Source organism: Brienomyrus brachyistius, chromosome 6 (assembly GCF_023856365.1).
Source record: "Brienomyrus brachyistius isolate T26 chromosome 6, BBRACH_0.4, whole genome shotgun sequence".
In the NCBI taxonomy this organism is placed as follows: Eukaryota; Metazoa; Chordata; class Actinopteri; order Osteoglossiformes; family Mormyridae; genus Brienomyrus; species Brienomyrus brachyistius.
In genome coordinates, this window is record NC_064538.1 from 23,168,221 (window position 1) to 23,188,339 (window position 20,119).

The 20,119-nt window shown below is 43.9% G+C and overlaps 1 protein-coding gene across 3 annotated transcripts in view; it reads right to left on the reverse strand.

Moving 5' to 3' along the window:
- LOC125745309 (disks large-associated protein 4-like) overlaps positions 1-20,119 on the reverse strand; it is a 190,005-nt gene that overhangs the window by 82,423 nt on the left and 87,463 nt on the right. For 2 of the 3 annotated variants that reach the window (XM_049018015.1, XM_049018017.1), the window contains exon 2: positions 16,893-16,971. The gene's annotated coding sequence lies outside the window, so the exon portion shown is untranslated. Of the gene's footprint in view, positions 1-16,892; positions 16,972-17,116; positions 17,130-20,119 lie in introns of those variants that run through there. The other variant, XM_049018016.1, reaches the window with a different exon arrangement.

The following is a 20,119-nucleotide window of genomic DNA, read 5'->3' on the forward strand; positions in this document are numbered from 1 at the left end:
ATAGAGCAGCAATGTACAAGTTACCCAGCAAGTGACTCCCCATCAGGGCCGATTTAATGTACGAGCTCAGCCAGGCCAAAACCCAGGGGCCTCCATCAAAAAGGCTGATCAACTAACCTTATGTAATATCATTTTAATCCTAGTGTTGCTATTTGTCTCACATTTTACACGACTGTCCCGTATTTTATTGGATTGCCCTGTATTGAAATATACAATGCCATGTTGTGTATTGAACGAACATGGGACGCAATTTGTCCCATATCGACGGGGACCACCCTGCACTTGGTCTGTTTTTATCATTGGCAACAACAACCAACAGCTTATGGAGCCCAGGGGCCAATGACCTTGCATGTTCACCATGGATGTAACAAACAGAATCTCACTCTGCCAAGTAGAAATAACCTCGATCACTAAATAAAATAAACAAAGTAGGTGGACAAAAAATGTAAACGCCAAATTAAAATTGACATCTCATTCATCTTATTATTCTAAAATGTCATATAGCAACAGTGAGAAATGTGTAGCCAATGTACTCATTGAGCCCTGTGGTTTCTACTGATCTCTCACGATCAAGATCATCCATCCATCCATTTTCCAAACCACTTATCGTTCTGGGTCGCGGGGGGTCCAGAACCTATCCTGGAAGCAATGGGCATGAGGCAGGGAACAACCCAGGATGGGGGGCCAGCCCATCGCAGGGCACACTCACACACCAGTCACTCACACATGCACTCCTACAGGCAATTTAGTAACTCCAATTAGCCTCAGCATGTCTTTGGACTGTGTGGGGGGAAACCAGAGTACCCGGAGGAAACCCTACGACGACATGGGGAGAACATGCAAACTCCACACACATGCAACCCAGAGGGAGACTCAAACCTGGGTCCTAGAGGTGTGAGGCAACAGTGCTAACCACTGCACCACCATGCCGCCCCCGATCAAGATCATAATGACCCCAAATACACTGCTAAACAAATTGAAGAGTGGATATAGCAAAACATCTCGTCAGCCCTGAAACCAGCAGACTAAAGGTCATTGAACCTGTGGGGGAATTTGGAGAACCAACCATCCACCCACACCCTGCTTAATTATCCTAGTCAGGCTGCTGGGAGGCCTGGAACCGAACCAGGGCTGCACAAGGTACAAGGCTGAAGAACAGCTGTGATGAAATGCCAGCCCATCACAGGGCACATACACACACCTACAATCAAAGTGGAGGAAGTCCACTGGAGGAAATCTGCATGGCACTGGGAGAACATGGGAGTGCAGGTGGGTTTAGAAAACCCCAACTGCATGATGTGTCACCCTCCACAAACTATGTAAATGAGCATTCGAAAAAAATGGAACTTAGACATTTGAGCTAAAATTTGTCAGAATAGCAGCAGCTTTGGAACGAAATTTTCCGAGTAACATTATACAAAGATAGCTGCTTGCCGTCTGCCGCATAAGGTGCAATAACAGACCTCAGATTCAGGAGTGGAGTGAACTGAGGCCATTGCATTGCTAGCTTAGCTAAAGGATGTGGTATTCAAAAGGCATACTATGGAGTGTGGGTAGCATTAGCGGATCCAACAACTTAGCGGACCCAAGACCATGGGAACAGTGTGGTCAGGTGGGCACCAACACCAGATTCAATTATTCACCTGAATAAGGGCGGTTAATCTGTACTAAGCAGGGGAAAGGACACAGCAGGTGGTAGTGTCTGGATCTGCTCTCCAAACAAACTCATTCCCTTGCCCAGTGGGAGAGCTAAAATTTCACAGGGGCCTGTATGAGGAATACTGCAGCCATTGAAACATTTACATACTATTTAAAATGTGCGGTTCTTCTCTAGATTTGGCAACATGTTTAAATCTGAGGTTAGGAACTGTCATTCATTATGCAATTGGGAAAAAAGAGATTGTATTAGAAATGTTTCACTAAATATACAGATGTTTGAATGGGTAAACTGTAAAAACTGTGTGCTCATTACTTGGGACAGAAACAGACACTAAGTGGCTAAATAATGCATTGTAATATCGAGCAGGAGGCTTCGGAACAAAAGCAGCTGTGGTCTAGTCTCTTTGCCAGTTCTAGCAGTTGTAGTTTCAAAACTGGATCTCATTTACAGGTGTTTCCGCAGCAGCTGTAATATCAGCAAGCCTGCTCTGCCGTGAGTCAGTCTGCAAGAGCTGTGGTGCACAGCTGCGATCCTAATTACTCAAAAGCAGGCAAACACAAAAACATTTTACCCCAGTCCAAAGGCTCTGGCTGCCTCCCTTCTGGAAGCCACCTGCTGTGAATGTTGAGCAGCCTTTCTTTTTTATTTTTATGAATGTCAGGAGGTTATTAATTAGAACTATTTCCCATTGTCATTCTGTCAGCTTCTCAGTGTGCATGCAGCTTATTGTGACAATTATTTGCAGTCCGCATCAAGAACGCTTCGGGTGTACCCAGTGAAATCCAGAACTGTTTTTTTCGCTTGTTGCTTAAGTGTTGTGCGTAACTATTTACACTTAAATGGCCTAAAATAAACCGGATCCTCAACCACAACATCAGCCTCACCATCGCCTCTTTGCACTGAACAAACATTCTCTACATCCCCTCAGCTGATTAGCATTTAATTGCCACCTCTGTTCACATGGAGCCATCCATCAGTGGCCTTTCAGTACCAGAGATGCTTTGGCTGTATCTGTCAGCAAACTGTCATAACCCTGACCGAACTCCATTACTTAAATAGCACTTCAGCCAAAACAAAAAAATGAAGCAGAGCCACTGGCTGATTTCCACCACAGCAAAATCGTTCAGACAGCCTGCGCAGGAAATCTGCCCCAGTCGTTTCAATCTCTCATGCCAGCAGAAACACCAAATGTGATAATGCCGGTGACCCACGTTAATATGACAGCGCACTGGGCTGCCTGTCACGCTGATAAATGCCAGAATGGACATGTGTGAAATCTAAGGTCCATGGTTTCATTCTGTAGCATATTTTGTGCTACTTCGTTCACATATGGAATAAAATTCTTCGCTTTTGGCAGTGCCAGAGAGAGAAAGAGAGAGAGATCCTTACTTCATATCCCTCTAGAGCAGGAGTAGGGAACCTGATCCATGGAGAGCCAGTGTGGGTTTTTGGGATGGCCTCTCAATCAGCCAATAACAGTGGATTCCAAGGACTAGAGTTGAGAATCGCTGCTTTATTATTGGCTGACTGAGAGGTCATCCCAAAAACCCGCACCCACACCGGCTCTCCATGGACCAGGTTCCCTACCCCTGCTCTATAGACTCCTGGTACATGTAATCACCTTATCATTCATATTGGTGACACCTGGTTTTATTACTATTTGTCTACTAGACACACACTACGCACAGATTTAATGTTGGTCCTGTTGTGTTATGAAAGGAGGATACCAGATGGCTGTATGCCATCCATCACAATAATCCACAATTCATAGTTATAATTTAACTTGATGGGTATTTGCTTGCAATGCATAATCCTTCCTGCAAAATGCTAGCTTTTTTTGAAGCATGCTGGGGAGAAAGAAAACTGCAATAACTGTACAGTATTCATAAAAGCCATAATTCACAGCCTCAGTCAGAAATGATAAAAATATATCTTAAAAACAATGCACACATACATATTGTTTCATAACTTACTTTTATCTACTGTCAAAATTGAATAATTGCAGCAGTAATTGATGTATAACTTATTCCAATGGCAAGTTGTCTTTAAACCTTAACAAGAAATCTCAAACCGACATTGACCATGTTCGAGGGAAGTGTTTCCGAATCCGATTCTCATTTTTTGTGGACTGTCTGATAGGAAGCTGGGAAGGAGCAAAAACATGGACCTTCTATAGATCCCCGAGCACCAGGTAGGGAAACACTTTCCTAGGGCCGGAGAATAATGCTTTCTCCCCCAGTACTCCTTTGTTGTTAGACGTACATCTTGGGTGCAAGTGGTAGGGGTTAGACATGAAGTAATTGTGCCTCAGACTGGGAATTATGTACGGTGGGCCTGTTTGTTGTCATTACTAAAGGTGATCTTAGAGATAAAAAAGTACCTTAAATATATCCTAGGGGGCGGCATGGTGGTGCAGTGGTTAGCACTGTTGCCTCACACCTCTGGGACCCGGGTTCGAGTCTCCGCCTGGGTTACATGTGTGCGGAGTTTGCATGTTCTCCCCATGTCGTCGTGGGGTTTCCTCCGGGTACTCCGGTTTCCCCCCACAGTCCAAAAACATGCTGAGTCTAATTGGAGTTGCTAAATTGCCCGTAGGTGTGCGTGTGAGAGTGTCTGGTGTGTGTGTGTGTGTGTGTGCCCTGCGATGGGCTGGCCCCCCATCCTGGGTTGTTCCCTGCCTCGTGCCCATTGCTTCCGGGATAGGCTCCGGACCCCCCCGCGACCCAGTAGGATAAGCGGTTTGGAAAATGGATGGATGGAAATATATCCTAAATGAATGTGCCCACTGATCACACTCGTGTGTAATCTGGCCATTAACATAACTGACAAGTCATACGCACCCAGCCGCCCAGCATGGCATGTTAACAATGGGGAGGCTTGCAGTAACCGGACGGATGGTCTGCTGTTTTGCTTCCTGCTGACGTTACTGGTGTAGGCAGGGAATCACTGATTGCTGTCCAGAGGCTTAGTGGCTACCTGCCTGTTTCCTGAGCCACTAAGCAACCACATACCTATAGGCACCAGGGCTGGAAGCAAAATGACAGCTGCACTCCATGGAGCGGTTAGTGGAGGAAAATCCCCGCCCCCTTCAAAATAAGAGCCTTGAAAAGTATGTCTAGGTTCCAGGTTTGACTACTGTTGGCCCGTTGCCTTTACTACCGTCTGATACTTTCCCTTTCTGTCTCAAAAGCATCATGTCCTTTTCTGTACTATTAATCTGTGATTCATATCCTTCTCTAAAATGTTTTTCCGGTCTGTTTTTATTTTTAACAACCAATAAAAAAAAAATCATTGCGTGTAAACAGCACTGTAGGGTGCCCATCCATTTTAATAACCCGTAGAGAAAGGGCAGGGGATGAAATTGCAGGCTTTAACCTTGAACAATATTGTCTGGCATTTTCTGTAAGTAATACTATAATTGAACAGGGGAATAAGTAGTTTTTAAGCAGTATATTCACTTAAAAATGTACCATTTACACAATTAGCCACTAGAGATTATTACAACAGAACACTGTGGCATTGACATGGATCAGAGACTTGCGATTACTGTAACTTAACAGCATAGTCCCATCTAGGCAGAAGCACACAGAGGTAATACAAAATCACAGCAAGAGGCCACCACCAAATTCAATATAAACAAGTGTGATGACAAGCCTGAAACCACTGAAGAAAGAATGCTGAAGTGAAAAGGGAATCAAAGAAAAGACAGTGCGTTCATCTTATTTAGCAGATACTTTTACCCAAAGTAACATACTTTTTCGATAAAGCAGGATCAGACAGTCCCTGGAGCAACTTTGGGTTAAAGGCCTTGGTTGATTCAGATATATGTTTCAGTGCTCACATAAGAAGTATTACTAGAACTACCATCTATGGAACATAGCCAAACTTTGGAAGATTCTCTTCTTCCGTGATGCAGAAAAACAAATCCATGCCTTTATAACTTCCAGACTGGACTACTGCAATGTCCTCCTTTCTGATTGTCTGTCTGGATCCCTAAATAAAGCTCATACAAAAAATTGATCATATTAGCCTCTTCTATGCTCCCTTCACTGGCTCAGATTGATTACAAAATACTGCAATGAGCTCACAGTACAAAGCACTGAATGGCCATGCACCAGAATATCCTTGAGATCTCCTGGTCTCTTATAACCCTACTTGCCTGCTTCAACCTCAAGGAGCAGGATATCTATTAGAACGTAGAGTAGAAAGAGACACAGCTGACTACAGAGCAGTCTCTTACGGAGCTCCGCAGCTGTGGAATAGTCTCCCAGTGGATGTGCGAGATTCAGGCTTAAGGCTGGTTCATACTTCTCCGGACATGTGCAACACTCGCGTATCCACTGTATATGCGTACCCTGCACACGTACCACAGCAGTGATGTTTGTGTCCGTTTCTCTATGTTTTACAAATTCAAAGAGCCAACTAACATAGTTCAGAACTTTAGTCAGCTGGCTGGTGTGCGATTTTCAATTTGAAACGAATCTGCACTCACATACACATGCATTTACACGCATGTAACAGTTTTATGACCATGTTAATAGTCTGTAGGGTTTGCAAACAACCCCAATACATGTCAAAAGCATCCATGTTGGTATTTAAAATAGACGATAGCGAATGGATCATGTGCAGTGTGTCCAGAGCTGCGCGTACACTGCTGTGCGGACGCAAATTTGGAGTGCAGGCAACGTTCTTCCGTGGAAGTGCATAATAATGTCAAACACATCATAAACGTTAGAGCGGACACGTCTGCTAGTACGTGTGCGGAGAAGTATGGATCAGCCTTTATGCTCAATATTCTAGTCTAGACTAAAAACAAACTTGTTTAATCTAGTTTATGGGGACTCTAGTTCTACCTCTAGCTAACCAGTCACTCACAGTTAGGCCTGCAGTGTCTGGTTTACAGCTAGGTGGACATCAGTGCCATTAGCTTTGGATGAACTGAATTGTTAGTGCCTTGGCTCTAATTTCACACTCGGTTGTGGAATTGGGGCACTTTTTCACTGCACCAAGTACTGTACTTTTGGTACCTTTTCAGTACTTTCCCTTTTCCATTGAGTACCAGTACCAAAACTTCCAAATCAGCTGGGGTACTTCTCTGAAACTTCGGTACTTTGGAGTGAGACTTACATTACAGTAACACTCACCAGCTACGACTGCACACTGCCGTGCAGGGATAGTTGCTGGATAAAATGTGTTTCTTTGATATTGTGGATTAGAAAAAAATCCATTTGGATAGATTTTTCCAGTGTAAACCAAGTTTTGAACTGAGGAAAGCTACTGCACTCATGACTGGCAGTAGAGTTCATTTTTCACCTGAAATTATTTGGGAAATAAGAAAAGAATTTATGCCATTGTGCTTCAGTGGTATGGCTTTAAGCTGAAAAACATAGAAGTATGTACTCTGAATTATTTCAGCTTAGATACTCTCAAAAAGTACTCTTTCAGGGTGGCCTCGTGGGTTTATTGCTCCTGCAATTCCAAGGCTTCCACTGCATCCTTTGACCTCAGTGACTTTGCAGTGATTTAATAATTTGCAGTGAGTTTGTCCATCAGTAGGGAGGTTTCTAAAAGCACAAGATCTCAGATGTAACTGGCAAACTGTAGTTTACATTGGCACGACTGAGGCTGAACATAAGGAACAAGACCGTCTTTCATGAGAACTTTTCTCCATGGGTGCATTTGGCCTCATTAAACATCTCAAATTTGTCCAGCATTACTGCTCATGTTAGGTCACTGCCTACTGCAGCAGAGCTGCAATTATGCTGGAATGTGATTGGTTGCTAGGTTTCTCCCAGTGAGGGTTACTCAAGTTTGGCTGCTAAGTGCAAATAAATGAGGTTTCAGTTCTGTAATTATAGTCTATTCAACTTGTATTCTATCCCATCAGAGGTGTATTTTCTCAGTGAAACTGTACCAGTGATGGTTTGTGCAATGACGAAGGCCACAAACTCCAGTGTGATATTGATTACAATCTCTAAATCCGGTCTTCTAATGTAGTGCTGCGCTTACAGCTAACTTAGAAATTAGATGTTTATGAAAAACAGCAGCTGTGTACAAGTATATGGGAGCAACTGCTGCCATCATATCCTTCAGCAGTATAAGGACAAGGCTAGGTGCGGATGTCCTTAAACGAGATGCTAAGCTGGGAATAAACATGAGCGATTAACTTCTTAAATCAAATGAAGTATAAACTATGTTAATAGCTATGGCTGCATGTTGCAGTACTTTATGAGTTTCAAGCCTTATTGCTTATCTAAATGCTGCATACATTTCAAAATGGGCAGATGCCCATAAGTGAAATTCTTTGAGGAATGGCACATACTGCTTATTTGTATCTTGGATGAGAACAATATTATAAATGCTAATCATCAGAATAATCATTACTAAGCCTGAGGGGCTCCATTAACTGTAATCTCTCCACATTAACTGTAATCTCTCTACAATGACAGGATGCAGTGAATTCACTTGCTGATATCCAGTCCTACCCAGGCCTGTATTTTTCCTGTGACAGAAGAATCTATGCTTTGCATGTGAGAGCGATTAACTAGTCCTGGGGGTCTGTTATGTTACTAATTACCTAACAGCTACCTTACCTAAAATAGTTCTGTTCACTATTGAGGTTATGGTAATGGAGACATCTACTGATGGTTAATGGTATTGCAAAGATCAACCCTATAATATAAGCGGAACATTAACAAGACATGAATCACCATTGTGGTCTCTAGCCTGTGCAATATACTTATTTTTGATCAGTGCCATCCTTTATTCAAAGTTTGTCATCAATAGTTTTTCACATTGTCGTTTTGTGAATTTCCCCACAGCAAATCGTCATCTTTGGCTTTTTATTGAATCAGCCGTTTAGCTTGCTGGATAACCTAAGGCTGGACACCTAGTAAGACTAACACAAGTTCATAGCAGTTAAAATTATAAACTGGGGCCAGTGATGGTTCATGGCAATGTGGCTAAGGTTAAGGGAATTAATGAAAGATAAGTACTTCAGAGGACACACCTGGAGAAGTCAAATATCGCAAACTGTGAATGATGGGACAAAAGCAGACCAGGCAGCTGATTAAAATCGCTAAAATCTTTAAAAAAGCTAAAACACTGACACAGATTAAGGCTTCATTGTTTCTTTGAAGAATTTATTTCTTAAGTACCCCAGAAAATCAATTTTGACAAAAAAGTTCAGCCAAACCATCCCCCGTTTTTCTCATTGAGGCCCTGATTGCTAATGGTGGCAACTGAATGTCATAATCAAGCAACTGAAGAACCTTCAGATGAACAGCTGAAGAAGAATTATTGCCTTTCGAGACAAAATAAAATCATCCCATTTGCCTTAATTTTAGATATGCAAACAAAGTAATGTTAGTTTTTTTTTCTTCAATTTATTCAAAGTCATTTGAAAACTTCTAGGGAATGTAATGATATTATTTAAAAAATGACCTTTAGGTAGCAGGTAGTACAGTGGCTAAGGTGTCTGACTGAGTCCTGCTTTTGCAATTTTGGAAAAAGATGCTTAATCTCAGCTGAAAACCCAACAGGATAGAGTAAACATGTCTAGGTGATGTAGCCAGTAATACTTTTAAAGTGATCTAACAACAAGTCTGTACAGGATGGATAAAAATGATTATGGTGGGAGTTTGAATCGTGCCCCCTGCTTTGTGTGTTTGGATTTTTCCTCCCACAATCCAAAGACGTGCAGCTAGACCCTGTAAACTATCCACAGTGTGTGTGTGCGCCAGTGTTCAGAGGTGTAGGGGCAGGCAATCGCCCGGGCCCCCCAAACTGGGCCGATTACATAGTATTTGCACTGCGATGACATATCTGCTCTATTTCTGTATTCTGTTTTTCACAGTAAAGTTTAAATAAAGGAATTGTGTTTATTAAACTCTCTTTGTTGATATAATTTATTTAGACTTCACACTACAATAATGCTCATAAATTTTGGCCAGGGTGCGTTGGAGGGGCCCCCGGTGTCTTTAGGATCGCCGCTGCCAGTGTTATTACAGCTTTGTTTTATTTTTTTAATTTAGTTTTCATTTTTATATTATTTTCAATATTCATTTAGGAGGGCAATGTCCTGGGCAAGGCAATGTCTTGCTCAGCTAAGGGTTGATCCTTATGTTCAAGCCTTTACTCCCTGCTTTCCCCAAGAGGGGAGATGTTGGAAGAGGAAGTGACCAGGGTGTGAGGGGCCAAACATTATTATCTAAACTCTGTTCTTCATCCTTGAAGAGTGCGGGTCTTTAAGCGGCAGCTGACAGCCAATGATCTTTTCGGTGCATCACACAATTTGCTGTAGTCTCTGTTTAGAATGTGACATTGCAGAACCAAAACGGACAACGATGGAGGGTGTAATAACTGACTCAATAATGGCTGAGTAGAACTCAACCATCAACTTCTGTGAAAGCTTTAAGTTTGAAATTAATTTTAGTTAAATTGTATTTCCAGGGATAGACTGAAAGTTGTACAGTTACATTTGAATACATTTATTGACATGGGAAGAAACTAAATTCATAGGTAGATATTAAACAAGGAAAACATTACGCGAATTCTGACTGTGAGCTGGTTATGGGTAAAACTGGTTACAGTGAGTCATAACTGGCATTTTGGGAACATTTTGGTTTCCCAGTAAACTGCACCAATACAGGGCAAAGAGATTCCTTGATAAGAGTAAGACTCTGGCAGCTCAGTTACACTGAACATGGAAATGTGGTTGGAAACACATCCAATATGCCAACTCATTTGAGATGGCATCATTCAGGAGTGTGTATGACTGCAGCAAAGCAAAAACAGGCTCTGCAATTTAGTGTGGAAGCTGAACATACCCGAGGTTCAAGATGCCATTGGCAGCAGAAGGAAAAAAAATCACCCCAGTGCATCTTTAGTTTTCTCTTATTTTCTTTTGAACGATCAAAGGCGAAGTCTATCCCCATCCTGAGAATAGCATATTTCTGAAGATGATTTACACAACTCCCATTTATAGCTACCAGATTATCCCTCGATTAAACAGGAAATCACATTTCCTTGGTTATCCTACGAATAACTTACTCCTAACACATCCTTGATCGACATACATGTTTCTAATTGGTTCCCCTTCCTTAGGCGTCAGCTCAGTGTACACCCAGGCATCAACTCAATGTCTGCCCAACGCCAACCCCAGTCCTTGATTACCACAAATACATTTTTCTTTGACCTATGATTATTTTTCTTTCATTTTCTGTTAATCAACTAGTTACCTTCACGTGGTGCCAGCACTAGTCCAGCCATAAAAACCATCCTGCTTCCGATATCCTCTGACCTTGATCAGAGGATACTTGCTTTAGCACTGCATTTAGGTGGCTATCATCACCTGCTCTCGGTCATGGTACCTCAACAAGACAATACCAGAATCACTTCCCTACCTTCACTAAATTGAAGTAGAAAACGCAGGATTTAGATGGGATTTTGTTCATTGTGATTGTTATAGCCTCTCCTGGAGCCGACACCTTATCGTGGTGGAGAGGTTTGCGTGTTCCAGTGATCTCAGGAGCTATGTTGTCTGGGGCTTTATGCCCCTGGTAGGGTCACCCAAGGCAAACAGGTCCTGGGTGAGGAACCAGATGAAGATCGGCTCAGAAAACCCCTATGAAGAGAACAATTTTGGAACCACGTTTTCCCTTGCCCGGACGCGGGTCAACGGGGCCCCCCCCTGGAGCCAGGCCTGGGGGTGGGGCTCGAAGGCGAGCGCCTGGTGGCCAGGCCTACACCCATGGGGCCTGGTCGGGCACAGCCCGAACAAGGCACGTGGGTCCCCCCTCCAATGGGCTCACCACCCATAGGACGGGCCATAGGGGTCGGATGCAATGTGATCTGGGCGGCGGCCAAAGGCAGGGACCTTGGCGGTCCGATCCTCGGCTACAGAAGCTATCTCTAGGGACATGGGGAAGGAGCCTGAGCTGGTGCGCGAGGTTGTGAAGTTCTGACTAGATATAGTCGGACTCACCTCGACGCATGGCTTGGGCTCTGGAATCAGTCTCCTTGAGGGGGGTTGGACCCTTTTCCACTCTGGAGTTGCCCGCGGGGAGAGGCGCCGAGCGGGCATGGGCATACTTATTGCCCCCAGGCTGGGTGCCTGTACATTGGGGTTTACCGCAGTGGACGAGAGGGTAGCCTCCCTTCGCCTTCGGGTGGGGGGATGGGTTCTGACTGTTGTTTGCGCTTATGCGCCAAACGGCAGTTCAGAATACCCACCCTTTTTGGAGTCCTTGGAAGGGGTGTTGGAGAGCGCTCCTCCTGGGGACTCTCTTGTTCTGCTGGGGGACTTCAATGCTCACGTGGGCAATGACAGTGAGACCTGGAGGGGCGTGATTGGGAGGAACGGCCCCCGGATCTGAACCCGAGTGGTGTTTTGTAATTGGACTTCTGTGCTCATCACGGATTGTCCATAATGAACACCATGTTCAAGCATAAGGGTGTCCATATGTGCACTTGGCACCAGGACACCTTAGGCCATAGTTCGATGATCGACTTTGTAGTCGTGTCGTCGGACTTGCGGCCGCATGTCTTGGACACTCGGGTGAAGAGAGGGGCGGAGCTGTCAACCGATCACTACCTGGTGGTGGGTTGGCTCCGCTGGTGGGGGAGGAAGCCGGCCAGGCCTGGCAGGCCCAAGCGTATAGTGAGGGTCTGCTGGGAACGTCTGGCGGAATCCCCTGTCAGGGAGAGTTTCAACTCCTACCTCCGGCAGAACTTCTCCCATATCCTGGGGGAGGCGGGGGACATTGAGTCCGAATGGGCCATGTTCCGTGCCTCCATTGTGGAGGCACCAGACCGGAGCTGCGGCCGTAAGGTGGTCGGTGCCTGTCGCGGCGGCAATCCCCGAACCCGCTGGTGGACAGCGGTGGTAAGGGATGCCGTCAAGCTGAAGAAGGAGTTCTATCGGGCCTTTTTGGACTGTGGGACTCCAGACGCAGCTGACAGCTACCGGCAGGCCAAGCGGGATGCGGCTTTGGCGGTTGCTGAGGCAAAAATTCGGGTGTGGGAGGAGTTTGGCGAGGCCATGGAGAACGACTTCCGGACGGCTTTGAGGAGATTCTGGTCCACCATCCGGCGGCTCCGGGCGGGTAACCGGTGCAGCATCAACACTATTTATGGTGAGGATGGTGCGCTGCTGACCTCAACTCGGGACATTTTGGGTCGGTGGAAGGAATACTTCGAAGACCTCCTCAATCCCGCCGACACGCCTTCCGATATGGAAGCAGAGTGTGGGGACTTGGGGGTGGACTCGCCTATTTCTGGGGCGGAGGTCACTGAGGTGGTCAAAAAGCTCCTCGGTGGCTGGGCCCCGGGGGTGGATGAGATTTGCCCGGAGTTCCTCAAGGCTCTGAATGCTGTGGGGCTGTCCTGGCTGACACGCATCTGCGGCATCGCGTGGACATCGGGGGCAGTGCCTCTGGACTGGCAGATCGGGGTGGTGGTCCCCCTCTTTAAGAAAGGGGACCGGAGGGTGTGCTCCAACTATAGGGGGATCACACCCCTCAGCCTCCCTGGTAAGGTCTATTTGGGGGTCCTGGAGAGGAGGGTCCGCCGGATTGTCGAACCTCGGATTCAGGAGGAGCAGTGTGGTTTTCGCCCTGGCCGTGGAACAGTGGACCAGCTCTATACTCTCAGCAGGGTTTTGGAGGGTTCATGGGAGTTTGCCCGACCAGTCTACATGTGTTTGGTGGACTTGGAGAGGGCATTCGACCGTGTCCCTCGGGGAGTCCTGTGGGGAGTGCTCCGGGAGTATGGGGTACCGAGCTTCCTTTTAAGGGCGGTTCGGTCCCTGTATGATCGGTGCCAGAGCCTGGTCCGCATGGGCGGAAATAAGTCAGACTTGTTTCCGGTGAGGGTTGGACTCCGTCAGGGCTGCCCTTTGTCACCAATTCTGTTCATAGCTTTAATGGACAGAATTTCTAGGCGCAGCCAGGGCGTTGAGCGTGTGCGGTTCGGTGACCTCAGGATTAGGTCTCTGCTTTTTGCAGATGATGTGGTTCTGTTGGCCTCATCGGACCGTGACCTTCAGCTCTCACTGGAGCAGTTCGCAGCCGAGTGTGAAGCGGCTGGGATGAGAATCAGCACCTCCAAATCCGAGACCATGGTTCTCAGCCGGAAAAGGGTAGAATGCTCTCTCCGGGTTGGGGATGGGGTCCTCCCCTAAGTGGAGGAGTTTAAGTATCTCGGGATCTTGTTCACTAGTGGGGGAACGAAGGCGTCGGCAGTCATGCGGGCGCTGCATCGGTCTGTCATGGTGAAGAGAGAGCTGAGCCAAAAGGCAAAGCTCTCGATTTACCAGTCGATCTACGTTCCTACCCTCACCTATGGTCATGAGCTATGGGTAGTGACTGAAAGAACGAGATCATGGGTGCAAGCGGCCGAAATGAGTTTCCTCCGCAGGGTGGCTGGGCTCTCCCTTAGAGATAGGGTGAGGAGTTCAGTCATTCGGGAGGGACTCAGAGTAGAGCCGCTGCTCCTCCGCATCGAGAGGAGTCAGATGAGGTGGCTCGGGCATCTGATTAGGATGCCTCCGGGACTCCTCCCTGGGGAGGTGTTCCGGGCATGTCCCACTGGGTGGAGAACCCGGGGAAGACCCATGACACGCTGGAGAGACTATGTCTCCTGGCTGGCCTGGGAACGCCTCAGGATCCCCCCGAGGAGCTGGATGAAGTGGCCAGGGAGAGGGAAGTCTGGGCTTCCCTGCTGAGACTGCTGCCCCCGCGACCCGACCCCAGATTAAGCGGAAGATGATAGATGGATGGATGGATGGATGGATGGATGGATGGTGATTGTTATGGTATTGTATTTTTCATTGTAAAATTCATTTTACATATTTATTTTTAAAAGTAGACAAAAGGTCTTGTTATTCGTACACATAAACAGACGCATTGCCTTTGGTTTGCAACTGTCCCTAATTGTGTTTGGGTTTGCAGTTTTAATAATCTCGAAACAAATACTGTTTTCCATGCTGTATTAAAATTGCATCAAACTGTGAAGCCAAAATTGAGGTTTTACCAAAATCTTGAATTTTGTGCACCATTGCAAGTAGTCCGTTCAGTAGTTCCTTCAGTAGTTCACTAAGATTTACAGAATTAGATATAATAACAAATGTAGTAACTACTTTATGTATGATATCATTGACAAAGTATCTGCCCCCTTCCTGATTTCCTTTATTTCTTTCTTATTCATTATGCTAATTGTTTCTGATGTCCTAAAAGATTTAGGATTACAAAAAGGACAGCCTGAGTAAACACAACGCACAATTCTTAAAAGATCATTTGATTCATTGAAAGAAAATAATTCACCAACACCCATATTACTCATGGGACACAGTAACTGCCCCCTTGGTCACAGTAACTGCCCCTAAGCCCTCTAAAACCCTTAGACTCCATCAACCCACCCTGAGAGCCATCATCTCCAAATGGAAAAAACATGGAACAATGGCATATCTGCCCAGGAGTGGCTGGCCTAGCAGAATTACTCCAAGAGCGCATAGAAAACTCATCAGGGAAGTCACAGCAGACCCTGGAAGAACATCTAAGGAACTGCAGGTCTCAGGTGAGTTAATGATTCAATGATTAGAAAGACATTAGACAAAACTTGGGCAATTCATAGTTAAACGCCCTCCAGTGTGGCTGAATTAAAATAATTGTGGAGAAGAGTGGGCCAAAATTTCTCCACAATAATGCCAAACACTGATCTTTTAGTACAAGTGTTTGATTACAATTGTTGCTGCTAAAGGTGCCACAACTAAATATTAAGTTTAGGGGGGCAATTAATGTGCCAGATGGGTGATAGGGGTATTGGTGAATTATTCTCCTTCAATAAATCAAATGATAATTTTAAAACTGTGTTGTTTACTATTGTTTATGTTGTTCTTTGTATTATTCTAAATTTGTCTGGAGATCAGACATAATTCATTGTTATGGATAAGCAAACATAGAGTAGAATAGAAAGGGGGCAAATGCATTGCCATGGCACAGTATACAAAACGAATTTTGGCTGGACACTCAGCCATCGCCTCTTGACAAGCTGAGTTCACTAGCGTTAGTCGGTAACACTATACTTCAGGGGAATTCTCTCAATATGCAGTCAGTGCTCCTTGCCGAAAAAAAATCAGTAATATTCTCCAACAGGCATATTCATTACATTACATTGAAGAAATCTCCACTGCAATAAAATTTTCCTAATATTACATCTGAGTCATTAGCATGTTGGAGGTCTAATTGAGTCATATATTTGATACTAAGAAACCTCCTTGGCAATCAATTCCTCATCCTTAGAGGACAGAAGGATGAATGAGACAACATGAATGACACTCTGGAGTGTTTCTCAGCTTACTTCAGATGAAAACTATAAGAAACAATTCTTACACACTCTGACCAAAATAAATCAGAATTCTTCATGGCATTATCACAAAAGCGGAATTGGTGCTGTAACCTTTATTTTAGTTGAAATCAACTTATTTTTATGCCGTCCACTTCCCAATATGGTTAAACCCCAGCTGGCGGGTAAACCTCTACTAAGGGAATCTGATGTTCATTAAAATGAATGAGAAAAAATATTTAAGTAATTAGTATACATTTCTTTGGGAGGGCTAAAAAGAAATTCTTAAAACAGCCCAAGCGATGCCCGTAATGCTTTGCCCAGCACCTTGCAAAACATGGCAAGTAAGAATGATATAAAAAAGCAATTAAATGCTTATATGATTAAATGTCAATTTGGAAAAGACAACAGGGGAGACAAACTAAAACAACACTGGTCAATACATAGGAGATGTTGCAATTCCTGCAGCCCACCCACCTCACGCTGCTAAGAATCTACTGTATAACTTAGTTTTGTGAGTACAAAATCAGGACGGCTTTCATGTTAAATGCTGTTGTATATTCAATGACAAGATGAAACCATGAATTTCACAAAATATTTCTTGTAACTCTTACCCTCTTTATTTTAAATGTATTCGGCTTATCAGTAGCAGGTCTAATGACGTGAAAATCGGAAAGTGCTGACAGAAACCTGGAAGTTGTGATTAAGCTTATGTTTTACAGAGCAGATGTGAGACATGTAGTTTGCAATAATACATTTGTAGTCTTGTATATAAACTGTCAGACACCTTTTATTATGTCTTAGTCTATTTCTTTCTTCCGACAGATTTATTTTCCTCCAAAGCTCCTAGATGACATTATCAAACAAATATAGGGCAGAAAAAACACACCTGATGCAGAATTTTGATTGAGGGATTCAGCTGTTCTATTCCGTTTCCATTCCATCTGTTTCTGCATCCATCTCGGCTTCTGAAGGAATGAGATTAGGCAGAATTAATACTGATTAAGGCAAAGAAGGGTCAGAACAACATTGCATATTGAGCAGTTTAACAGCAAACTAAAATATAGGGTAATATCATCTGCACTTTTGTAATGGAACTTCTCTGTTTCTCACCATCCATCAGTAGAGCAGCAGAGTATTATGTGCCAGTTCCCAGCTAAATGAATAGCCCATGGGAGGGGCTGTTTCTTGCTTTAACCTTTGCTAAAAGACTTCCCAAATACGGCTTGGAAATGGAAAAGGCACTACTTTTTTGGGTTGTGAATGACACATAATGGACCATTCATCAGTCTGCTGAGAAGACAACTTTGGGTTCCCACCAGTGTTCAGAAGATTTAAACTTTTACTCTGTCGGATGTGTAAGTGACTACCCAAGGTTTGAATGTGCAGCAGGCTTGACAGACTGATTGTGTGCCCATCAGCCACCTCGCAGGGATCCATTGTGTTACATTTAAAAAACTACTTTGACAGTAAAACAGGGACAGGCAAGAGAGAGAACCAAAATGGCACAAGATCTTGGATTTATGCAAAGGAGACAGGAAGAGAAAATAATAGCTGGATAGTTCATGGCCAAACCCCCCCCCCCCCCCCCCCCCCCAATAAAACTAGCTTTACAAGCAAAGAGAAAAACAGAAAGGATAACTGAGAAGGACTCAGATGACACAGTCATACAAAAATCCATGATGGGTATCATGTTCTCATTGTGTTACTCATTGTAAAGCTTTCCCCCAAATTGTCCATTCATGTTAATGGGATGAGTTTAAAGAGCTGGAGGAACTGATTAGCTCATCAATCACACATGGTCAAGTTTACACAGCCTGGAATTCTGTTACACCAGCCATCTGTTTTTTTTCCTTCACTGTGTATTGCTCAGTACCAACGGCAAGCAGCTGGCTGCCCAGATCCGTCCTGCGTTTAGGATCACAATCGCTGTATTCAAGACTAATTCTAGGCTCAAATTTCAATTTTGTGCAACGTCCACTAATTTACATATAAATCAACAGGGTGACATGTCATATTTTACCTTTCATGCCAAAAAAACTTAAATTAGTTCATGCTGTGGATTACAGAAATTTAATTTACCAATGTCCATACTGTCCAGGGGAGATGTATATGAATTATCATTTATATCAACTAATTATGGGTCTTGTTTTTAAATATACAATAAAATTAATTCAACCAATCACAGACCAGGACGGAGTAGAACATGAAGACAAATCAACCTCATTTTCCATGGGCAAAATGTATCATAAGCCCTCAGTGAAAAATCTGATCAGCCGCAGAATGGCACATTGAGAACATGTCCTTACCTGCGCAAGTGCATTTGCAAAAGAGAAAGAACGGCTGCATCATTTGGGAAGGTATTTTGGGAAGCGGGCACTCATTACAGTGTATAGCCCACATTATTCATGGAATTGCCTTAAGGAACAGGTGCACATGCACCATGCGCTGGCATTCTCTCTCTACAACCTGCTAACATCAGTCTGACTTATTTACAGGTTGATAAGATGACATTTAGCACAATGGGACTTACACACAAAGAGGATAAGGCTTCAGTCTGACTAAAGTGTGATATATAAAGTATATGTGCACACTGTATATGCAGACTGCAAGTGAGAATCAGTAGGCTTTTGTATATAAATTTCTTTTGATGTTGTTCCTGTATTAAAGCTCATTAACTAAGTGAAAGTAGTCACTGATTGTAGATTACCGCATCTACCTCAACCCTCCGCATTTCTGCCCTGTTCTCTATCTGTCGTAAGGGGAGAGGGAGGGACCCGGGCTGTGATGTTGCCCGCAGGTGCTTTGAGCAAATCAGTTGTTTTTAATGAATGCGAGTCCTGGTCTCCGGAAGGGAAAACACTGTTCATTACTCCCACCTGTCCTCCATTAACCAACTGAGATTATGGGCTCAGTTAAAAATAGTCCAGGGTTGTGACCCTAAAAAGGCTGCAGATTTAAAAAGAAATCCTATCTCAATGCATGGCGGAAGGACCATCAGTTGTAAATTTAATACCATACAAAATACTATATGTGTATGATATAAGTGACAAACCCAGAGTGCAAAAAATAATGACAATATAAATGTAACCTGATCAATAATATTCATCTTGACAACATCCAATATTTTATAGTACACTCCTCACTGGCTGCAATGTGGAAGTGGTGAAAGGCAAATTCCTCGGGGTACACACACCAGATGACCTCCTCTGGGCCAACAATATCACCTCCCAGACCCAGAAGGCACAGCAGAACCTATACTTCCTCTGATGACTAAGAGGAACACAACTCCCTCCTCCAGCTCTCACAGCTTTCTACAGAGGAACTACAGAGCATCCTAATCAGCTGTATCACCATCTGGTAGAGGAACCATAGAGAGCATCCTAACCAGCTGAATCACCGTCTGGTACGGGAACTAGGGATGTCCCGATCCGATATTGATATCGGATTATATCGGACTGCGTTAAAAATCTCCGATATAAGCAGTCCGTTCCCCTATAAACTCCGTTAAAGCTATTCTATCCAGCAGCGTCCAGAGCCAGCGTGCAAAGCCCACGTGATCACAACACTGCTTGCTAGCGAAGTAGCAAAGAAAAAGACCGATGTCGGCCGTGTGGCAGTATTTTTCATTAAAGTCTGAAAAAGACATGTGTGTCATGCACAAGTTTCCCATGGTGGAACAGAACCGGGAAAGTTTAATACATCCAACCTCATCGCCCATTTGAAGCAGCATCACAAAACTCTGCATGAGGACTTTCGCAAGACCACTGAGTTAAAGAAACAAATTGAAATTGAAACTTTGGACACTCAACCTTTAGCAGGTGGTCAATTAACAATTTTTTTTTCTTATGTTCCTGCTCTCAGCTGTTCCTACCATTTGCTGATGGTAAAAAATAAATAACTGAAGTGACCTTTAATTAGTATTTTGCACTTTAAAAAATATATTTTTGTTTATTTAATTAAGATATTAATATTAATATAATATTAATATTTATTCTTTAATTCTTTTTTATATATTCTTATGTAAAAGGTTCACATTTATGCAACCAATAGTTAATAAATTGGTCGTTTTTTTCCATAATTACTGTTGCTGACTTTTGTTCTCAGTTTGATCTA